The sequence below is a fragment of the Bos javanicus genome, chromosome 9, assembly GCF_032452875.1.
Source record: "Bos javanicus breed banteng chromosome 9, ARS-OSU_banteng_1.0, whole genome shotgun sequence".
Lineage (NCBI taxonomy): Eukaryota > Metazoa > Chordata > Mammalia > Artiodactyla > Bovidae > Bos > Bos javanicus.
Window position 1 is genome coordinate 69,438,343 of NC_083876.1, and position 20,915 is coordinate 69,459,257.

The window sequence follows — 20,915 nt, forward strand, 5'->3', positions numbered from 1 at the left end:
CTAAACATAGTGCTTCTGGAATCTTCCATGGGACCCAAAGAGTTGCTCAGCTGACTCTGAACTCCATTCATTAACATCATTTATTTTCCCTTTTATTTCATACTGCCTTTCATTCCCACTCCCTAGATAAATGTGTGTGTGTGCATGTGTGTAGGCTCAAATCCTTACTGAAGTTGTATGAAGGGAGAGGCTGGCTACATTGCTAATGACTACAAAACACACCTGCTCCAGAAGTGCATGGAGAGAAACAATGATGACATGCCTTCCTGAAACAGCAGAATTTTCCTGGGTGAAAAGCAAAGTACTTTTCAAGACCATGTTTAAGGTCCCCTTTAACTTTCAAAATTCTCCAAGCCAGGCTTCAGCAACATGTGAACTGTGAACTTCCTGATGTTCAAGCTGATTTTAGAAAAGGCAGAGGAACCAGAGATCAAATTGCCAACATCTGCTGGATCATCAAAAAAGCAAGAGAGTTCCAGAAAAACATCTATTTCTGCTTTATTGACTATACCAAAGCCTTTGACTGTGTGGATTACAATAAACTGTAGAAAATTCTTCAAGAGATGGGAATCCCAGACCACCTGACCTGCCTCTTGAGAAATCTGTATGCAGGTCAGGAAGCAACAGTTAGAACTGGACATGGAACAACAGACTGGTTCCAAATAGGAAAAGGAGTACGTCAAGGCTGTATATTGTCACCCTGCTTATTTAACTTCTATGCAGAGTACATCATGAGAAATGCTGGACTGGAAGAAGCACAAGCTGGAATCAAGATTGCTGGGAGAAATATCAATAACCTCAGATATGCAGATGACACCACCCTTATGGCAGAAAGTAAAGAGGAACTAAAAAGCCTCTTAATGAAACTGAAAGTGGAGAGTGAAAAAATTGGCCTAAAGCTCAACATTCAGAAAACGAAGATCATGGCATCTGGTCCCATTATTTAATGGGAAATAGATGGGGAAACAGTGGAAACAGTGTCAGACTTTATTTTTGGGGGCTCCAAAATCACTGCAGATGGTGACTGCAGCCATGAAATTAAAAGACGCTTACTCCTTGGAAGGAAAGTTATGACCAACCTAGATAGCATATTCAAAAGCAGAGAAATGACTTTGCCAACAAAGGTTCATCAAGTCAAGGCTATGGTTTTCCTGTGGTCATGTATGGATGTGAGAGTTGGACTGTGAAGAAGGCTGAGCGCCGAAGAATTGATGCTTTTGAACTGTGGTGTTGGAGACGACTCTTGAGAGTCCCTTGGACTGCAAGGAGATCCAACCAGTCCATTCTGAAGGACATCAGCCCTGGGATTTCTTTGGACGGAATGATGCTAAAGCTTAAACTCCAGTACTTTGGCCACCTCATGCGAAGAGTTGACTCATTGGAAAAGATTCTGAACCTTGGAGGGACTGGGGGCAGGAGGAGAAGGGGACAACAGAGGATGAGATGGCTGGATGACATCACTGACTCGATGGACGTGAGTCTGAGTGAACTCCGGGAGTTGGTGATGGACAGGGTGGCCTGGCGTGCTTCGATTCATGGGGTCACAAAGAGTCGGACACGACTGAGTGACTGAACTAAACTGAACTTTCAAATATTATATCTCTGCATATAATTGTGAGTAAATGCCTTTCACTTTGCTCCTCTCCTCACCCTATTTGCAGAGAGAACGAATTAGGAGCATGGCTGGTTAGGAAATCATTCTTGTTCATGTTGTTGGAAGGGAAGAGGGGTGTGAAGCCCCAATCAGATTAGCAGGCTCTAATAGTGATCAGCATTGAGGCTGCCCTCCGTGAAATTTGGAGGGAGGCTGTGCTTAGTGAAGGTGGCCGTGGGCTGCAACAGACTGGCCTTGGGAGGCCTCACTGCTGTTTGCCCATGGGACAATTTGAGTGGAGAAAAAGCAAGTTGTCCTAATAGTTTCTTTATAAACACGCATGTGTGCATGCTAAGTTGCTTCAGTCATTTCCGATTCTGTGCAACACCATGGACTGTAGCCCACCAGGCTCCTCTGTCCATGGGATTCTCCAGGCAAGAATACTGCTTGCCGCTGCTGCTGCTAAGTTGCTTCAGTTGTGTCCAACTCTGTGCGACCCCACAGACGGCAGCCCACCAGGGTCCTAAGTCCCTGGGATTCTCCAGGCAAGAACACTGGAGTGGGTTGCCATTTCCCTCTCCAATGCACAAGAATGAAAAGTGAAAGTGAAGTTGCTCAGTTGTGCCCGACTCCTAGCGACCCCATGGACTGCAGCCTACCAGGCTCCTCCATCCATGGGACCCTCTAGGCAAGAGCACTGGAGTGGGTTGCCATTGCTCCAGATAAAAGGCTGAATACTGAACAGGGTATAAAATAACTGATTTTCTTTTCAGCCATAGGAGCATTTTGCTACAGTTTCCTTAGCTGAACTCGAAGTCTGAGAGTTTATTTCTAAAGATGTCCCCCCCACCCCCGTGGCTCTCATGTATTTATAAATATGCAGACAGTATGGCATGTCTCTGAAGAACCCTGTGTCCTTTTCTCATGATTAGAGCTGAAAGACAAGCCAAAGGATTATGAATGTAAATTCTTTGCCTTTTCATAGAATAAGCGCCTTTCAGTTTGACTTCTTTGATCAAAAAGGCAAGCTGTTATTAAACAGTGATTGTTGATAGTCTAAACAAGGAGGGAGAAGTATCTAGAATCACTAAATGTTTAAAAAATATGAATCATTGAAAAAAAATGTTGACGGAAACAGATACCTTGAATCCTCAAAGTCACTGGAACAGAATTGTTGTGAATTCAAACAGGTGTAATTCCACAAAAAAAGGTCTGTGAGGGTGCATTTCAGCTCCACAGCAACATCTCCAATAAAAGCAAACAGGTTACTTGTTTAGCCAACTTGGATATGGGACAATGTTGTCTGTTCATACACATGCAGCAGGAAGCCTGATTCTCACATTGCAAACACCGACTTGGGAACCAGGGAAAGTCATCTTCGAAGGTGGGATATGCAGTCCGCATTGTCTACCAGCGAGAGTGGCGCAGCAACTGGCGAGGGCACGGAGCACGTGGTCAGCAGGGACACAGCTAGGGCTCTAGGATGCAGCACATCCCTGCAGAGCTGGGGCTGGTCCACACCCAGGGAGCTGGCAAAACAGAGAAGGGACATTTGGGGTAGAGGGAGGGAGGAGACTCAAGTTCTTATGTGTAAAATGAGGACTTTGGATCATATTGGTGTTTCCTAAACTATGAGTCATAAAAATCCGATTCTAGAGGTAAGTTTAAGAATTCGGATTTAGTAAGTTAAATAGGATTTTTTACTTCTGTACTTTTGGATTTAGTATATTAACGATATTGTGACTTCCTCCCCCCTCCCTCAGTGCAGATAAGACTCCAAGGGACAGTGCTGAACTGATTAGTTTAATATCTGTGATTCCTGGGATAGGATGAGTCCAGGAAACACGGGAGTGGGGGAAAGAGAGAGATCCTTGGCTCCTGCCTTCAGAATGCCCTCCATGCCTTCCAAAGAGTAGGGGAAGTGGAAGCGTTCTTCGGTGTATTTGCAGTGATGTCAGGGGTTATCAATTTACAAAAACAAATGACACCAAACCTTTCTAATTAAGGTGAAACTTGTGTTTAGGTAGAGTGTGTACAGACCTGTGATGTATTGCTTTAGGGGCTGAAAAGTTAACTCCACTGCCTCAAAAGTCTTTAGCTACTAACAATGAATCCCTTAATTCCAGTCATGTTCTTTGCATCTTGTTAAAATGCAATATAATGCAATACCTCAGGAGAGACAGAGAAACCCTGAAACCTGCTATCATAAAAGTGTTTGGAGCTGGGACTTCCCTGGTGGTTCAGTGGCTAAGACTCCATACTTCCAGTGCAGCGGACCTGGGTTTGATCCCTAGTCAGGGAACTAGATCCCATATGGTGCAGTCAAATAAATAGATTTTTTAAAAAGTGTAAGAAGCTGACTCTGTCAGATCATTTTCTGAGGGAAGAGCTTGATTAAAAATATAGAAAGAAAGAAAGAAAGTATTAAAAACTGGAATATTTGTTAGCATAGAGAAAAGGAAGCGGAAAGGGGATTGTAGAAATGGTGTAAGAGGGTTTCAGATTTTATTTAGTTGCACTGTCTCAGGTTGGCTTCCTCAGAAGCAGTGCCTGAAACAAGGATTCTTGTGGAAGAGATTTGTTGAGGGAATACTCTCAGGAGAAAGAAAAATTGGGAAAGCAAGAACTGACAGGAGAGGAAGGCTACTTGAGGAAAAGTTCTCCTGCAGACTAGTATCACCTGGGCCCCACAGGATGCTCTGGGCCACAATTGTCCCACAGAGTTTTCCTCACAGGGAGGCAGAGCCCAGCCTTTGTGTCTCCGTGTCAGACAGTCTTTGGTTGCCAGCAGTTGCATCCCTTCCCGGGGTGGGGCACAACCTTCCTGACAGGACACTGTCACTCAGTTGAGACAGCTGTGCTTGGGAGGAGGGCAACCATCACTACCTCCGAGGCCAACGCTTCCAGCAGCTGGGACGTGGGTGCTGCGGTCAGCTGATGGGGATCTGGGCGGGACCCCAGCTGCACCCACAACACGCATGCTCAGAATTGACTAGCCTAAGAAAATTCCACGTAACTGAAATAGCTTGTGAAATTCCTCATATCCCTCCTTCTCTTGGAGTCCTGGATGTTGAGTAAACATCTTCTCTGGTGATGAGAGCTTGACATTTCCTTGAGGGAACTTGAACAGCACTCTAAGCTTTTCTCTCAGTTCCAGTAATTATTAATTAAGGTTAAACGCTTTGTGATTTTTTCCCATCTGTCTAGGTTATTTTTCTTTCTTTCAATCAAAAGGATTTTTTTTAAAAAGGTCCCTTGGCAGGTCTATATTTTCTTGAGCAATAGTAAAATTTATATTCCAAAAAGGTGGAGGGTGGGTGGTATTAGTCCTTTCAAAAGAGAAGCTAATTTCATGGCATTCATTTTTTTCTCACTGATCTGCCCACAAAATAAGAAACCAACCAACCAACCAAACCAAAAAACACAAAGAAAAGGAAAACCTCTGTCTTTCAGAATTTCTTTACCAGAAAGCAATTCTAGACCAATTTCAAGGAGATTTCAAGGTAATCCTGTATAATTCTTAGAATAAGCAGAGTAGTGTACTTCTGATTGTAAAGGTAATTTAATTAATTTGCCTAATAATTATTACTTAGCTACAAAGGCTTTCAAGCATATGCCTTGGAGAACTGTTAGGGCTTAGGTTTTCTCTTTTAAAAGCCTCCAGTTTGCTGTTTCTAAGTATTTATCAAAAGACAGGGGATGTTATGCTCAATCCATCCCCCTGTTTCTGCTGGTGTTTGATAGTTTATTTGGATGATCTGTGTATTTTGGTCACACTTTTAGTTCTCCTGAAAATTCATCAGGGGAAAGTCTGTGAACATTTCTGGAAAATTTTATCAAAAACTGTATGCTTTCTGGAAGCACAAGCACAGAGCCAGGAATCACAGCAAAGTCTAGGTCAATATGAAGACAAAAGACACTCCTTACATGTCTCTGTGAAGAGGGTTTGTCCATCACTCTCTTTGGATTATATGATTCTTTTTTTTAAAAGTTATTTTTAATTGGAGCACAGTTACTTTACAATATTGTGTTGGTTTCTGCCATACAACATGAATCAACCATAAGCATACATATGTCCCCTCCCCCTTGAATCGCCCCTCTCCCTAATTTTCTTTTATCACCCAAGAACCTTGCATACAAGAGGCACTTAAATTATAAAACTCCACTTCTTTCTGCCTGCTGGTCAGATGGTGTGTGTGTATATTGCAGAAATGATGTCATGTGGCAAAAACTGTTATTTTGTGATCTTTCTGTTCTTTGTGACTTATTTATAAAATCTATGCTTTTGATTTTCCAGGCTTTGGCACTATATTCAAAGATCAGCCCTTAGAATTCCAAAAATAATATTCCCCACATACTCCCACCCTGCCAGAAGAAAACTCTCCTATTTTCTCTCTCAAAAAAAGCCTGGCTTATGTAAATAAAAAGAGTGCTATGGCTTCCAAGCAATTGGGTCTGCTGTGAATTTACGAAACCCATGCAGCAATTTACTTGACTAAAGGCTCCCTCCCCTGGAAAGCAATGTCTATCTAAGCATTCCGGGGAAAGCCAGACTGCAGCCTGAATGGTGGGAATGTGCAAGGAAGAGCAGGGAATGGCAGTTTCCTAATGTGGGTGAATTTAATACTATCAGCAGAAATCGAATGTCATGGAAATAGCTAGAGAGTTCCAGCAGGTGTGGGGAACAGGAAGTCGTCCTCACCAGCTGGCAGCACATCTCACTGGAAGATGACACAGCCCAGTGACTTGGTCTTCATCCCTCTTATGTGTCAGAGAGAAAACAGAGGTCCACAGATATAATCACTGTCAATTTTCTTCCTTAATCCCCACTTCTAAACGAACCTCGGTTAGCATACATTCTTTCCTTTTTCTCTTCTGACTCAAATGATGAATAGTTCCTATTTCTGTCTAATGGCAAGCTTGAAAATGTCTAGTTGTCTGTTAGGACGTGACGTAAATGTCCTCTCTCCTGTGACTTCTTGACTGGTTCAGCGTCTGTCACATCTGTCGCTTGCTTCTGTGCTCCTCTGTCTTGGCCCTGCTGTCCCTGCTCTGGGTCTCTAGACACATCTCTCCCTCCCTCTGGAACATGAGCTACTCAAGCATGGAGACTGCTTCACTTGTTTTTATCTTCAGATACTTGTATAAGATGCATGCTCCTTATAGGATTATAGAATAAATGATAGATTAGACACATGCTTCAAGGAAATTAATATGAGAAGGTTGCATAAAATGGACAGGAGAATGGAAAAATTGGAGATGATGATAACTATTGTAATAATCTAGTTGATAGGTGATGGGCATTTAAATACACAGAAGTGACAGGTAGTAGGGCCATGCTGCAGACATGTAAGGAGGGGATTGGAGTCAGGGGTGATTGCAGGTTTGGGGGGCCATTGACAGATCATGATAATATACATTTATTCACCAGGTATACAATGCCCTTTTCAAGCCAGGCACTATTCTAGGGACTGGGGATGCAAAGATAAAAGAAATAAAACTAAAAATAAAAAGACTATAAATGTGGTTAGAAGAATCAAATTTAAGAGGAGAATAAAATTAATATAGTCAATTGGTTTTAGCTTGTCAAATTTGACAGGTAGGAGGCAGTTGGAAACCTAGTCCTGGAGCTTTGGAAAGAGATCAGATACTTAGATAAATATTTGGAAGTATTTACACAAAGGAAATAGTTAATTTAGGATTCCCAAATTAACAAGGGTTAAGATTGTGGGAAGAATTAATGAGATGACATAGTCTTGTGAAATTTTAAAAATATACATTCTGAAACAAAAAATATCCTATAAACATTTGAGCAAGAGAAAGAGAGTTTACCTTTTTGGGGGGAGCACAAGCTAAGGTATACTAAGCCAGAAGCTAAGATAGTCTTTAGGACTGGTCACAAATATTCTGGGTTTCTCTTCCTTCTGGGAACACACTAGGATTATCCATCCTCAACCCTCTTTGAATGAGGTGAGACTGTGTGACTTGCACTGTTGAGTGGAGTGATGTGGTTGATTCCCAGCTGGAAACTTGAAGCGACAGAGCACGGTTGGCCTCCTGTGTGTTCATTAAAGAGCATATTTAGATGAAGCCTTCTGTTAGGCTGGGTCCCTGAGCAGAACCACTCTACTGATTTGGGTTGGACATGGAGCATAAGTGAAAAATAAACCTCTGTTATGTTAAGCCACCATGCTTTGAGATTTGTTTGTTACAGCATCACCCAAACTATTCTGAGTAATGCACAGCTTAACCTGTTCAAATATCCGTAGCACCTGAACATTCAGAGTCACAGGTTTCCTTCCATTTTATAGCCTTCCCATATCCTCACCCACATGGTTAAACATTATTTTCTAGCTCCACTTCTGCATTCCAGGCCTAAGGAAGAAACAAAGGGCAATCAGTTTACTTCTAGGGAAGTAAAGTTATAGTTAGTAGCTCTGTTGTGTCCGACTCTTTGTGACTCCACGGACTGTAGCCCACCAGGCTCCTCTGTCCATGGAATTCTGCAGGCAAGAATACTGGAGTGGGTTGCTATCTCCTTTGCCACGGGATCTTCCTGACCCATGGACTAGGTCTCTCACTTTGCAGGCAGATTCTTTACCATCTGAGCCAGTAAGTTAAAGTTGCACATATTGCTCTTTCTCACAATCCAGTCACAAAAATCTGGCCACAGGATCACATCTAATGGCATGGGAGACTGACAAAAGTCGTCACTAGCTTGGTGTCCTGTGTCATATTAAATCTAGGGGTGAGTGGGGTTGGTTCTATTACTAAAAAGAGGACAATGGATGCTGGGGACAATTTAGAGTGTCTGCCTAGGTGGAACATGGGTAAAGAATCTGCTTGCCAATGCAGGAGACATGGGTTCAATCTCTGGGTCAGGGTGATCCTCTGGAGAAAGAAATGGCCACCCACTCCAGTATTCCTGCCTGCAGAATTCCAGGGACAAAGGAGACTGGTGGGCTACAGTCCATGGGGTCGCAAAGAGTCACACACAACTGAGTGACTGAGCACAACACACACACCATAGGGTACATGACATGCTTAAAAAACTGAAGTGTCGTGTAGCTATGGCTGGAGAATCTAGTGAGACGTGGATGTGGAGGATGGCTCAAGAAGAGGCACCAGAGGTAAACGGGGTTGAGATCAAGACAGGCCTTCCAAGATTCACTGAAATGTGATGGAAAGAACTAAAGAGTTTTAAGTGGGGAAGTAACACAGTAGCTTTGCATTTAAGAATATTCTTCTGGTTGCAGGAAGGAGAACGCACTGAAGGGCAGTCAGGCAGCTTTCGTAGGATCCAGTGAGAGTTGGTAGTCAGCCTCAGGCAGGGGCTCTGGCAATAGGAAGATGAAGCTGAATTCCACCATGCTGTGGGACACAGTCAAGAATTCTGGAGTTTTGGGTGAGGGACACAGGGGCTGAGGGAAAGGGGAGAGTTAAAGATGTTCCAGAATTTCTGGCTTTAGGATTGAAGTGGATGAAGCTGTCATTACCTGGAGGGAGAATTCTGGCAGAAGATCAGGATAGTGGATTTTCCAGAGGCCTGGGGTAGAAGGTGGGGAGCCTGCAGATGGACTTCATCATAGTGGAGCCATATCCGAGTTCTTAAGTTAGGTAATGGTTTCATTAAAAAATAATAGTTTGCAACTTACTTCATTAGTTAGTTAGTTCAGTCACTCAATCGTGTACGACTCTTTGCAACCCCACGTACTGCAGCACAACAGGCTTCCCTGTCCACCATCAACTCCAAGAGCTTACTCAAAATCATGTCCGGAGAGTCGGTGATGCCGTCCAACCATTTCATCCTCTGTCATCCCCTTCTCCTCCCACCTTCAATCTTTCCCAGCTTCAGGGTCTTTTCCAATGAGTCAGTTCTTTGCATCAGGTGGCCAAGTATTGGAGTTTCAGTTTCAGCATCAGTCCTTCCAATGATTATTCAGGACTGATTTCCTTTAGGATAGACTGGTTGGATCTCCTTGCAGTTCAAGGGACTCTCAAGAGTCTTCTCCAACACCACAGTCCAAAAACATCAATTCTTCAGCGCTCAGCCTTCTTCACAGTCCAACTCTCACATCCATACCTGACTACTGGAAAAACCATAGCTTTGGCTAGACAGACCTTTGTTGGCAAAGTAATGTCTCTGCTTTTTTAATATGCTGTCTAGGTTGGTCATAGCTTTTCTTCCAAGGAGCAAGCATCTTTTAATTTCAGGGCTGCAATCACCATCTGCAGTGATTTTGGAGCCCAAAAAATAAAGTCTCTCACTGTTTCCATGGTTTCCCCATCAATTTGCCATGAAGTGATGGGACCAGATGCCATGATCTTCGTTTTCTGAATGTTGAGCTTTAAGCCAACTTTTTCACTCTCCTCTTTCACTTTCATCAAGAGGCTCTTTAGTTCTTCTTCACTTTCTGCCATAAGGGTGGTGTCATCTGCATATCTGAGGTTATTGCTATTTCTCCCAGCAATCTTGATTCCAGCTTGTGCTTCTTCCAGTCCAGCGTTTCTCATGATGTACTCTGCATAGAAGTTAAATAAACAGGGTGACAATATACAGCCTTGATGTACTTGTTTCCCAATTTGGAACCAGTCTGTTGTTCCATGTCCAGTTCTAAGTGTTGCTTCCTGACCTGCATACAGATTTCTCAGGAGGCAGGTCGGGTGATCTGGTATTCCCATCTCTTGAAGAATTTTCCACAGTTTGTTGTGATCCACACAAAGGCTTTGGCATAGTCAGTAAAGCAGAAGTAGATGTTTTTTTGGAACTCTCTTGATTTTTTGATGATCCAGAAAATGTGGGTAATTTGATCTCTGATTCCTCTGCCTTTTCTAAATCCAGCTTGAACATCTGGAAGTTCATGGTTCACATACTGTTGAAGCTTGCTTTGGAGAATTTTGAGAATTAATTGCTAGAGTGTGAGATGAGTGCAATTGTGCGGTAGTTTGAGCATTCTTTGGCATTGCCCTTCTTTGGGATAGGAATGAAAACTGACTTTTTCCAGTCCTGTGGCCACTGCTGAGTTTTCCAAATTTGCTGGCATATTGAGTGCAGCACTTTCACAGCATCATCTTTTAGGATTTGAAATAGCTCAACTGGAATTCCATCACCTCCACTAGCTTAGTTAGTAGTGATGCTTCCTAAGGCCCACTTGACTTCACATTCCAAGATGTCTTGCTCTAGGTGAGTGATCACACCATCGAAATTATCTGGGTCATGAAGATCTTTTTTGTATAGTTCTTCTGTGTATTCTTGCCACCTCTTCTTAATATCTTCTGCTTCTTTTTGGTCCATACCATTTCTGTCCTTTATTGTGCCCACCTTTGCATGAAATGTTCCCTTGGTATCTCTAGTTTTCTTGAAGAGATCTCTAGTCATTCTCATTCTGTTGTTTCCTTCTTATTGGATACTTTCTGTACTTATAAAATATACTTTTAGTTAACTGAATGAGTTATGGATTCAAAATGTTAAAAGTTAATTTCCAAAAATTGCAGCTTTTGCTTTGGAAATATTTGGCTTTAGCTCTTATTTCTAATTAGGCTATACATAGCAGGGCCAGGCTCTGTTAAGAGAACTACTGTTTTGTGACATGAATCACGTTGCCTGCACGTGGAAGAATGCTTATTGTTTTATTCTGTATGCATCCAGCTCATCCACAAGCGTGATCTCAAGTTATTTGGGTCCTAGGAGCAAGGCGTGCCCCTTATGTTCTCAATAAACATTGTTATCAGACCCATGTGTAGAATGTTCCCAGAGGCCCTGACACTTGTACTGATAAGGAGCTAGTTCTCCATTAAAATCAATAGTTGAAGTTATAGTTGGAATTCAACGAACTTAGTTCATACTTGATAGCAGCCCATGGGGTCAAAGCTGAGGAAAGATCAGCAAAACTTGACCAACCTTACTTCTTTGGCAAGATTTTTCCCTGAGGTGCTACTAACAAGAGAATGGCCACAGCTATTATCTTAAGAAGCCCAAATTTACAACTTATTTAGAAGGAAATTGATGTAGACATATATCACCTGGAATGTTCAATGGGTTATTGGTTAAAATATAAAGGCAATAGAGGTTTCCCTTTTATCTTTTAAAAACAGGGTAGGTTATATTATATTCCCAAGTGGTGCTAGTGGTAAAGAACCCACCTGGCAATACAGGACACATAAGAGATATCGGTTCTTTCTCCAGATAGGGAAGATCCCCTAGAGGAGGAAATGGCAACCCACTTCAGTATTTGTGCCTGGAGAATCCCACGAACAGAGGAGTCTGGCAGCCTACAGTCCATGGGGTTGCAAAGAATCGGACATGATTGAGCAACTTAGCACATGCACACAGGTTGTATTTTATGTCCAAGCAAATGACGATTATAGAGAGTAGATGCATGTTCTTAATAAAGGTCTGGAGGCTGAAAATGCTTCCAGAGGACTTTATTTTTCTAGGGGTTTTCATACAACTTCGGAAGAATTTTTGAATCCAGTTGGAAAGAAATTTTAGGTTTTTAAAAGTGTTTTTCAGCATTTCATGAATCTTAGATAATAAACACATTCATCAAATGTCATTTCCATTTTAAATCAACCTCCCTCAGTTGAGTCAGCATGGGGTTTTGACCTGGAAAAAAAAAAAAAAAGCTGAAAATACAAATTTGAAAATGTGAAAAGTGACAGAAGAAGAATCGTATTGATTCTGGATGTCATGACGGCTGGTGCTGACTGATGCTTTCTGTGGGCCTGACTCTAGGCTGAACACCATTCTTCCTTCTCTCTTTCAAGCCTCAGATCACTATGAGGTCTTTTCTATTATTATTCCTGTTTTATAGATGAAGTCTAGAGCCTTAGGGGTTAATAATGACCTTGCTGGATCCAGAGCCCGGCCTCTTCACCATAAATGAACCGATACAAAATGTTAATCAGTGCAAGACAATGGATGTACAGGTGTGGAAAAATTCAGCCTCTATCCATCCTATCCATGGTTGAGTCCTTCCAAGGATAATAAAAGTCAGAGGAATGGTTCAGAAGACCGGACACCCCTCCTCTTTCTCTTGCAGGTTTCCTTTCTAAGTCTGACCATGAGAAGTATAGTTGTCACCCAGCTCCTTAAGGACCATGACTCAGGTGCTAAGCAATCACTACCGTCCCTTTGTCCATCTGGTCATCAGTCTACTAAGCAAGTCAACAAACACATGTTGAGGGACTTTGCTTTCCAATGCAGGAGGTAGGGGTTCAATTCCTAGTCAGAGAGCTAAGATCCCACGTGCCCGTGACTGAAAAAAACCCAAAACCTAAAGCATAAAACAGAAGCAATGTTGTAACAAATTCAGTAAAGACTTTAAAAATGGTCCACATCAAAAAAAATCTTTAAAAAACAAACACATATTGAATTCTCATTCTAGATGAAGGACAAGTAAATAAACAAGGCAGGATGCCTGTCTAATTGGGAGGGAAGATGTTAGATAAGAGATGCATTAACATATATTCTATTAGTGGCCCAGTGCCCTCTCCCTCCTGAACATGCTTCATGCTCCTTTTGGGGCTTATATCTGCCTATGATAGATCTAGAAGTGTTTACATTTTCAAATGTGCGTATCTTTTATTCTCTTAGATGCTGCAGACTCCTTCATGTTTAAACAAGGTGATGCTTTACTCTGCGAGATGCTTTCTCCAAAGCTAAGCATCTTCACGGCCTTGACTAATGAGGCGGGGTACTTGCAGATATTTATAGCAAAGTCTTGAATTGAAAAGAACTTACTGAGTTTTTGAAAAGTGTCAGCTTTTGATACTTGCAATGCCAAAATGAATTCTATGTGACCGAAAGACAACCACAACCCTAAAATATTACATTTTGAAATGGAAAACTATGTCAATTTATACTAATTTACAAATCCTAATTAATATAATAATTTTGCCATATATATAAGAGTGAATATTTTGGATATTTGACAATTACTACCATTATTTTAAAATGGTATTTTATAAACAATATGAGTTTAAGAATTTTCACTATTAGACATAGTTAAAAATTCCAGATCCTTAGGAATCAGCATTTTCATTTGTATGAAACAGTCTTAAGGAAATAATCAAATATGAGGACAAAAATTTGTGTAAGCATTTCAACATAGTAGTATTTATATAATACTAAATATACTTGGGGTTAAAAATGAAATAACCAACAAGAGGGGAATGGACAATTATGCAGACATATGTGTAAAATATTTTCATGAAATAGTTTATTATGCGAGCCAATTTTAATGTTAAGTTAGAAAGAAAAGGTAAGGACTAGTAGACAACCATGATGTTGAACTCAATTCTGTAATAACCATGCTCTCAGCTGCACAGGGATGCCCTTCAGCAGCCATATTTAGTTTCTGTGACTCTGACTCACTACCTATGGAGTTTGTGATTAGGATTGCGATTAAAGGATAGTTTTCTTGATTGGCCAAACAAGTAGCTATATGAACATGAAGCTGGGAGGGGGAGAGAGGGTGGAGGAGAAACACACAGATGCTTGGATTCCCTGATGGCTTCAAGTGCTATTTCCAGGTCGTTATGGTTCAATTCTTTCCCTTTCCATGTAAGCTAAAGTCATTGCATTGAAAATTGCTCACATTACAATTAGATAAGCAGAGAAAATATAGATACTTTTCATCTTGAAAACAGGTCTAATCTTCTTTAAGAGTTTCCTTGGTTCCTGAGAAAACTGTGTTTTAGACATATTCAGTAAACTCAGTGTAATCTGATGACTTTATTAAAGAGACTACAGTTATCATATTCCACAAATGTCTTGGTGTTTTATATTTTAGATTTGCTTCCCCCTCACTCCTCTTTTTAAAACAGTGTCTGGGAATTTAGAAGGCTTACTCAACTCAGTGTCTTTCTGGCATCCATTGCTGAAATGTGCAAGCCAGCATAGCTCAAGGCCTGTTTTGGCGTTGTTTAGCTAGCCTGGTGTGTGCGTATTAAGTCACTTCAGCTGTGTTTGACTCTTTGTGACCCTATGGACTGTAGCCCGCCAGGCTCCTCTGTCCATGGAATTCTCCAGGCAAGAATACTGGAGTGGGTTGCTATGCCCTCCTCCAAGGGATCTTCCCAACCTGGAGATGAATCTGAGTCTCTTATGTCTCCTGCATTGGCAGGCAGTTTCTTTACCATTCTTTACCACTAGTGCCACCTGGGAAGCCCTTGCTAGTGTGGTAAGCCCTGCCTATTGACTCATTTCTTCTTCAGCTCTTGTTCTTGTGGTCAGCCCTTGAAATTTTTGTTGTGTTTCCCATTCTAGGTCCAGGATCTCTTTATACTAAAGATGGTGATTTCGTCCATCAAGTATCTAGATAAAGGCTGACTACATTGCAGAACACACTTTGGGACATTTAGGAGATTCTGGGATCCCATCCATGCCATGTAGACACTGAGGATGGCTTGGGAGAGTCAAACTCAGGTCTGCCGTCTGCTTGTCAGCAGGATGTGGGGACCACCGGTAGGATGGCCTCTCCTACACTTCCAAATGAAAAGGGGCAAGGGTCCCGCTCTTCAAGTCCACTCTCTTGCCCCTCCTTCCAGGACTTTGGCCAGAGAGGAGGTGCAGCAATCTGTCTTACCAGGGACTTGCTTTTTTCCCTTTCTACTTCTCACAAGCCATCAGAATCAGAAGGGATGGTCTTTCTTCTCTCCATCCTTCTTAACACCCTCCTACATCATATATTCCACTTTCCACTGGTCATACATAACCTGTTCCTTTCTCTGGAGCTATAAGGTTGGGGGGAAGGGGAGGCGGGGGGATAAGCCTCCAATTTTAAAAAGGTATCAGGATTGGATGATATATATCAGAATGAGAAAGTAGATTCTTAGTGCTGGGAAATCAAAAGATATACAACTGTGTGCTGAAGATTAGATCTGCAAACACATGTACACACACACACACACACACACACACACATTCACTCACTCACTCACAGACTCTTTAAACCATTATCTCTGCTTTATCTAGATTTGGAGTGGGGCTATGCTCCTTATTAACTGAGAGTCTTTGTTAAAAAAAAAAAAGTTCAATTGAAAGGCTCACAAGATGAAGTTTCATCATGCTTTGAAATGTGTTCATGTTCACCCGCATACATCCTAGCCTCCTAGTCCTGACTAGGGTGACTGCCAGTGCTTTCTTGTAATTACTTATCTCCTGTAGATTAGATAATGACCTCAGCTTCTTTACAGAAGAGAGACAAAACATTTTAAAACATACTATGAAAGATCTTTCCAGTTACACTGCCCTGCAACTCTACAAAGCCTGAATCTGGGGGAATGTTGAATGAGGAAAAAAACTGTCATTGACACTTACTTTTATCTTCTCCAGATCAGATCAGATCAGTCGCTCAGTCGTGTCCGACTCTTTGCGACCCCATGAATCGCAGCACGCCAGGCCTCCCTGTCCATCACAAACTCCCGGAGTTCACTCAGACTCACATCCATCGAGTCAGTGATGCCATCCAGCCATCTCATCCTCTGTCGTCCCCTTCTCCTCTTGCCCCCAATCCCTCCCAGCATCAGAGTCTTTTCCAATGAGGCAACTCTTCGCATGAGGTGGCCAAAGTACTGGAGTTTCAGCTTTAGCATCATTCCTTCCAAAGAAATCCCAGGGCTGATCTCCTTCAGAATGGACTGGTTGGATCTCCTTGCAGTCCAAGGGACTCTCAAGAGTTTTCTCCAACACCACAGTTCAAAAGCATCAATTCTTTGGTGCCAAGCTTTCTTCACAGTCCAACTCTCACATCCATACATGACCACAGGAAAAATGACAGCCTTGACTAGACGAACCTTTGTTGGCAAAGTAATGTCTCTGCTTTTGAATATGCTATCTAGGTTGGTCATAACTTTCCTTCCAAGCAGTAAGCGTTTTTTAATTTCATGGCTGCAGTCACCATCTGCAGTGATTTTGGAGCCCAGAAAAATAAGGTCTGACACTGTTTCCACTGTTTCCCCATCTATTTCCCATGAAGTGATGGGACTGGATGCCATGATCTTCGTTTTCTGAATGTTGAGCTTTAAGCCAACTTTTTCACTCTCCACTTTCACTTTCATCAAGAGGCTCTTTAGTTCCTCTTCACTTTCTGCCATAAGGGTGGTGTCATCTGCATATCTGAGGTTATTGATATTTCTCCTGGCAATCTTGATTCCAGCTTGTGTTTCTTCCAGTCCAGCATTTCTCATGATGTACTCTGCATATAAGTTAAATAAACAGGGTGATAATATACAGCCTTGATGAACTCCTTTTCCTATTTGGAACCAGTCTGTTGTTCCATGTCCAGTTCTAACTGTTGCTTCCTGACCTGCATACAAGTTTCTCAAGAGGCAGATCAGGTGGTCTGGTATTCCCATCTCTTGAAGAATTTTCCAGTTTATTGTGATCCACACAGTCAAAGGCTTTGGCATAGTCAATAAACCAGAAATAGATGTTTTTCTGGAACTCTCTTGCTTTTTCCATGATCCAGCAGATGTTGGCAATTTGATCTCTGGTTCCTCTGCCTTTTCTAAAACCAGCTTGAACATCAGGAAGTTCACGGTTCACATATTGCTGAAGCCTGGCTTGGAGAATTTGGAGCATTACTTTACTAGCATGTGAGATGAGTGCAATTGTGTGGTAGTTTGAGCATTCTTTGGCATTGCCTTTCTTTGGGATTGGAATGAAAACTGACCTTTTCCAGTCCTGTGGCCACTGCTGAGTTTTCCATATTTGCTGGCATACTGAGTGCAGCACTTTCACAGCATCATCTTTCAGGATTTGGAATAGCTCAACTGGAATTCTATCACCTCCACTAGCTTTGTTCGTAGTGATGCTTTCTAACACCCACTTGACTTCACATTCCAGAATGTCTGGCTCTAGGTCAGTGATCACACCATCATGATTATCTGCGTTGTGAAGATCTTTTTTGTACAGTTCCTCTGTGTATTCTTGCCATCTCTTCTTAATATCTTCTGCTTCTGTTAGGTCCATACCATTTCTGTCCTTTATCGAGCCCATCTTTGCATGAAATGTTCCTTTGGTATCTCTGATTTTCTTGAAGAGATCCCTAGTCTTTCCCATTCTGTTGTTTTCCTCTATTTCTTTGCATTGATCGCTGAAGAAGGCTTTCTTATCTCTTCTTGCTATTCTTTGGAACTCTGCATTCAGATGTTTATATCTTTCCTTTTCTCCTTTGCTTTTCCTAAACAAATCTGATCAATCTTCCTCCAACTTAGAAGATCTTTAAATGCTTTTCTTGGTTTCCCTTCCTGGTCTAGTCACATTAAACAAGTGTGTAACTGCTCATACGTAAAAGGATGGTGATAATAGTGCATAACTCAAAGGATTGTTGTGAAAGCTTGACTGGAAGTAGAAAAACTTTTAGATCTGGGCACCGCCTGGTCACCATTCTGGACAGGATTTGCCAGAACCTCAAACAGACAAGTCACTTTCTACATGAGTGTCTTAGATAATCATCCCAGATGAGGAGGTTGAGGACAGTGAGACAAAAAGGATTAAAATGGATTGATCATGGTCTGGAGAAGTGTTGGGAAAAGAGAAATGGTTTGAAGGGGGAAGCTGAGGTTACATCCTGCTCAAGGTTCCCTCTTGTTCTATGAGTTTGATCAGATCACTTGGCTCCTCTGAGCCTCTGTTTCCTAAGTGCAGACAGTAAACCTTCCAAGTAGATTTGGAAGCAAATAGACAGTTTTCAGAAAGGAAAGCAAAAACAAACCTGAATGGTGAATAAACATGAGATGATAACCAGCTGCACTGATAAGTAGGGAAGCAAAGTGAAGGTTGCTCAGTCGTGTTTGACTCATTGTGACCCCATGGGCTGTTGTCCATGGAATTCTCTAGGCCAGAATGCTGGAGTGGGTAGCCTTTCCCTTCTCCAGGGGATCTTCCCAACCCAGGGATCGAGCCCAGGTCTCCCGAATTGCAGGCAGATTCTTTACTAGCTGAGCCACCAGGGAAGCCCAAGAATACTGCAGTGGGTAGCCTATCCTTTCTCCAGCAGATCTTCCCAACCTAGGAATCCAACTGGGGTCTCCTGCATTGCAGGTGGATTCTTTACCAGCTGAGCTATCAGGGAAGCCCAAGTAGGGAAGGGCACATTCAAATAATACAGTTTGCCTCAGATTGACAAAGATTATGAAGTATGACAGTATTGAATATTAGTCAAAATGAGGAGAAATAGGAATTTACAATCACTAGTAGAACTTAATTGTATAATTCCTATGAAGCTAAATTTGTTTATATTGAGTAAATTTGAAAATGTATTCATCTACAACCTAATAACTCACTTCCTGCGTACTCTGTAAAATATCTTTTGCATGCAAGCAAAGGAAGCATATACAAGGATATTTATTTGAGGATTTCTCATAATAACAAGAATCTGACACTCAAAATATGTCAAAGAGAAATACATAAATTAAAGATTCGTACAACTGAATACCACATAGCAGTTAAAAGAGATAAGATTTAATACATAATATCTATTAAATAGCTCATTTTACTTGGATAAATTTTTAAAAACCTAATGTTTTTGCCCAGGTATATCTATCTATTACTGTTTATGTAAATTAGAAAGACTCTGTCACACAAAGGTATGTAAATATCTCTCCAAAATAGAGAGATGCTAATATACATAGAGATGAAATGAAAATGTAATAGTTGCCTCTGGGGAAGAGAAAGGAAATGAGACTGGAAGTTGGTGTTAAGGAAATTTCAACTACATTGTGATATTTTCTTCCTCTGATGAGATAGAAAAGCAAATATGAGTAAATGCTAACAGTTCTTAATTCTGCATGTGACTGTCTTTAATTTTCTTAAAATAGAAGATTATCATTATTCTTGACTAATACCTAGTACTCATCATTACCATGACTTCAAATAGATCCGTGAAATTAAAGAAAAACAATGCAAGTGAACCCACCACTTACATAATTAATCTGTAAAAGCAATTTAAATGTAATTTCTAGGGCTTCTTACTTGTACAGAAGTTACAAGAAGACTCAGGCAGAGGTGGCAGGCCAAGTGGTATCCCACGAAGTCAACAAAGGAGGCAGTTAGAACAAACCTCCTCCTGCATCTTTTACAGACTTACACTACTTATTTTGTTTCTTCATGATGTCTTTGCTCCCTCCTTTTTCAAGACCACTCCAGATGGTTGCATTAAGCTTCTTCCATCTGTATAAAAAGGTTGAAGTTGGGAGGGAGGGCTGAAGAATGGCTTTGACATCCCATACGTCCCTAGATATAGACTGAGAAGCCTCACTGCCCACCCTGCCCACCCCAGCCAAACACTCCTCACATTTGTTTCTTTATCATGCTTGCAGTGATCCCAGACTTGCAAGGTTATCAGCCATTCTGCAAACACAGTTTATCTGCACTGTTTGCACAGTGTAGTCTCAAGTTTGGCATGAAATAAGAGAAATATTGAAGTTTAGCACAAATGTTTAGCCCTTTCCACAACTCAGCCCTCACCTTTATTAAGCCATGTGGTTTTCCAAAGTGAATTTTCAACCAAGGCCGTTTTTACCCCATCAATTATTAAGCGATTAAATGAATCAAGGGCATTAAAAAATGGAGATAAGATGTTCGAGATATTTCAAGTTCTTGAACTTTGTATATTCAGTTAGCAGTGATAAGAATGGAGGGAACAGAGAAATTTGGGGAAAGGACAAATTAAAATCACTGTGACAACTACAATGACACAGGCTTTAAAGAAATCACTGAGGTAACTATTCAAATTAACTGTGGCCCCAAGAGCAATGTGGGAATGATATTATCCCACACCTAAAATAAAGCACTGCTTCCCATGTGGCGCAGTGGTAAAGAATCCGCGTGCCAGTGCCTGGAGACAAGAAATGCAGGTTCAACCCCTGAGTCAGGAAGATCCCCTGGAGGAGGAAATGGCAACCCACTCCAGTATTCTTGCCTGGAGAATACCATGGACAGAGGAGCCTGGTGGGCTACAGTCCATGGGGTCATAAAGAGCTGGACATGACTGAAGTGACTTAAGACACACATACAAAATAAAGCACATAGGAGACAAAAAGGGATCAGAATGGCTATTTTAAATTGTAGCAAGTGTTTCTGTGTTAAGCCTTCTTTTCCTGAGTTACTCATTGATCCAGCCTTAGGATATATTATGATTTAACTCAGTCTTTCTTCCCTTCTTTGTCTGAGATACATACAAAACATGAATTGCATATGGAAAAACACTACAGTATTTCACAGTTACCACGTCCATTGGTTTTCGTGGCTTTGATTTTACTGGCTATATCCTGTCACCATGTGACTTAACTGGAACTCTGCTCATTGATTGCT

The 20,915-nt window shown here is 41.5% G+C and overlaps 1 long non-coding RNA gene across 1 annotated transcript; it reads right to left on the reverse strand.

The window, feature by feature from the left end:
• Positions 1 to 1,127: 1,127 nt before the first annotated feature.
• LOC133254021 (uncharacterized) lies at positions 1,128 to 16,323 on the reverse strand. The gene is made up of 3 exons (XR_009738532.1): positions 7,427 to 16,323; positions 2,737 to 3,123; positions 1,128 to 1,396 (listed from the first exon to the last, which is right to left on the reverse strand). It is a non-coding gene; the product is annotated as an uncharacterized LOC133254021 (long non-coding RNA).
• Between the last annotated feature and the right edge of the window lie 4,592 nt (positions 16,324 to 20,915).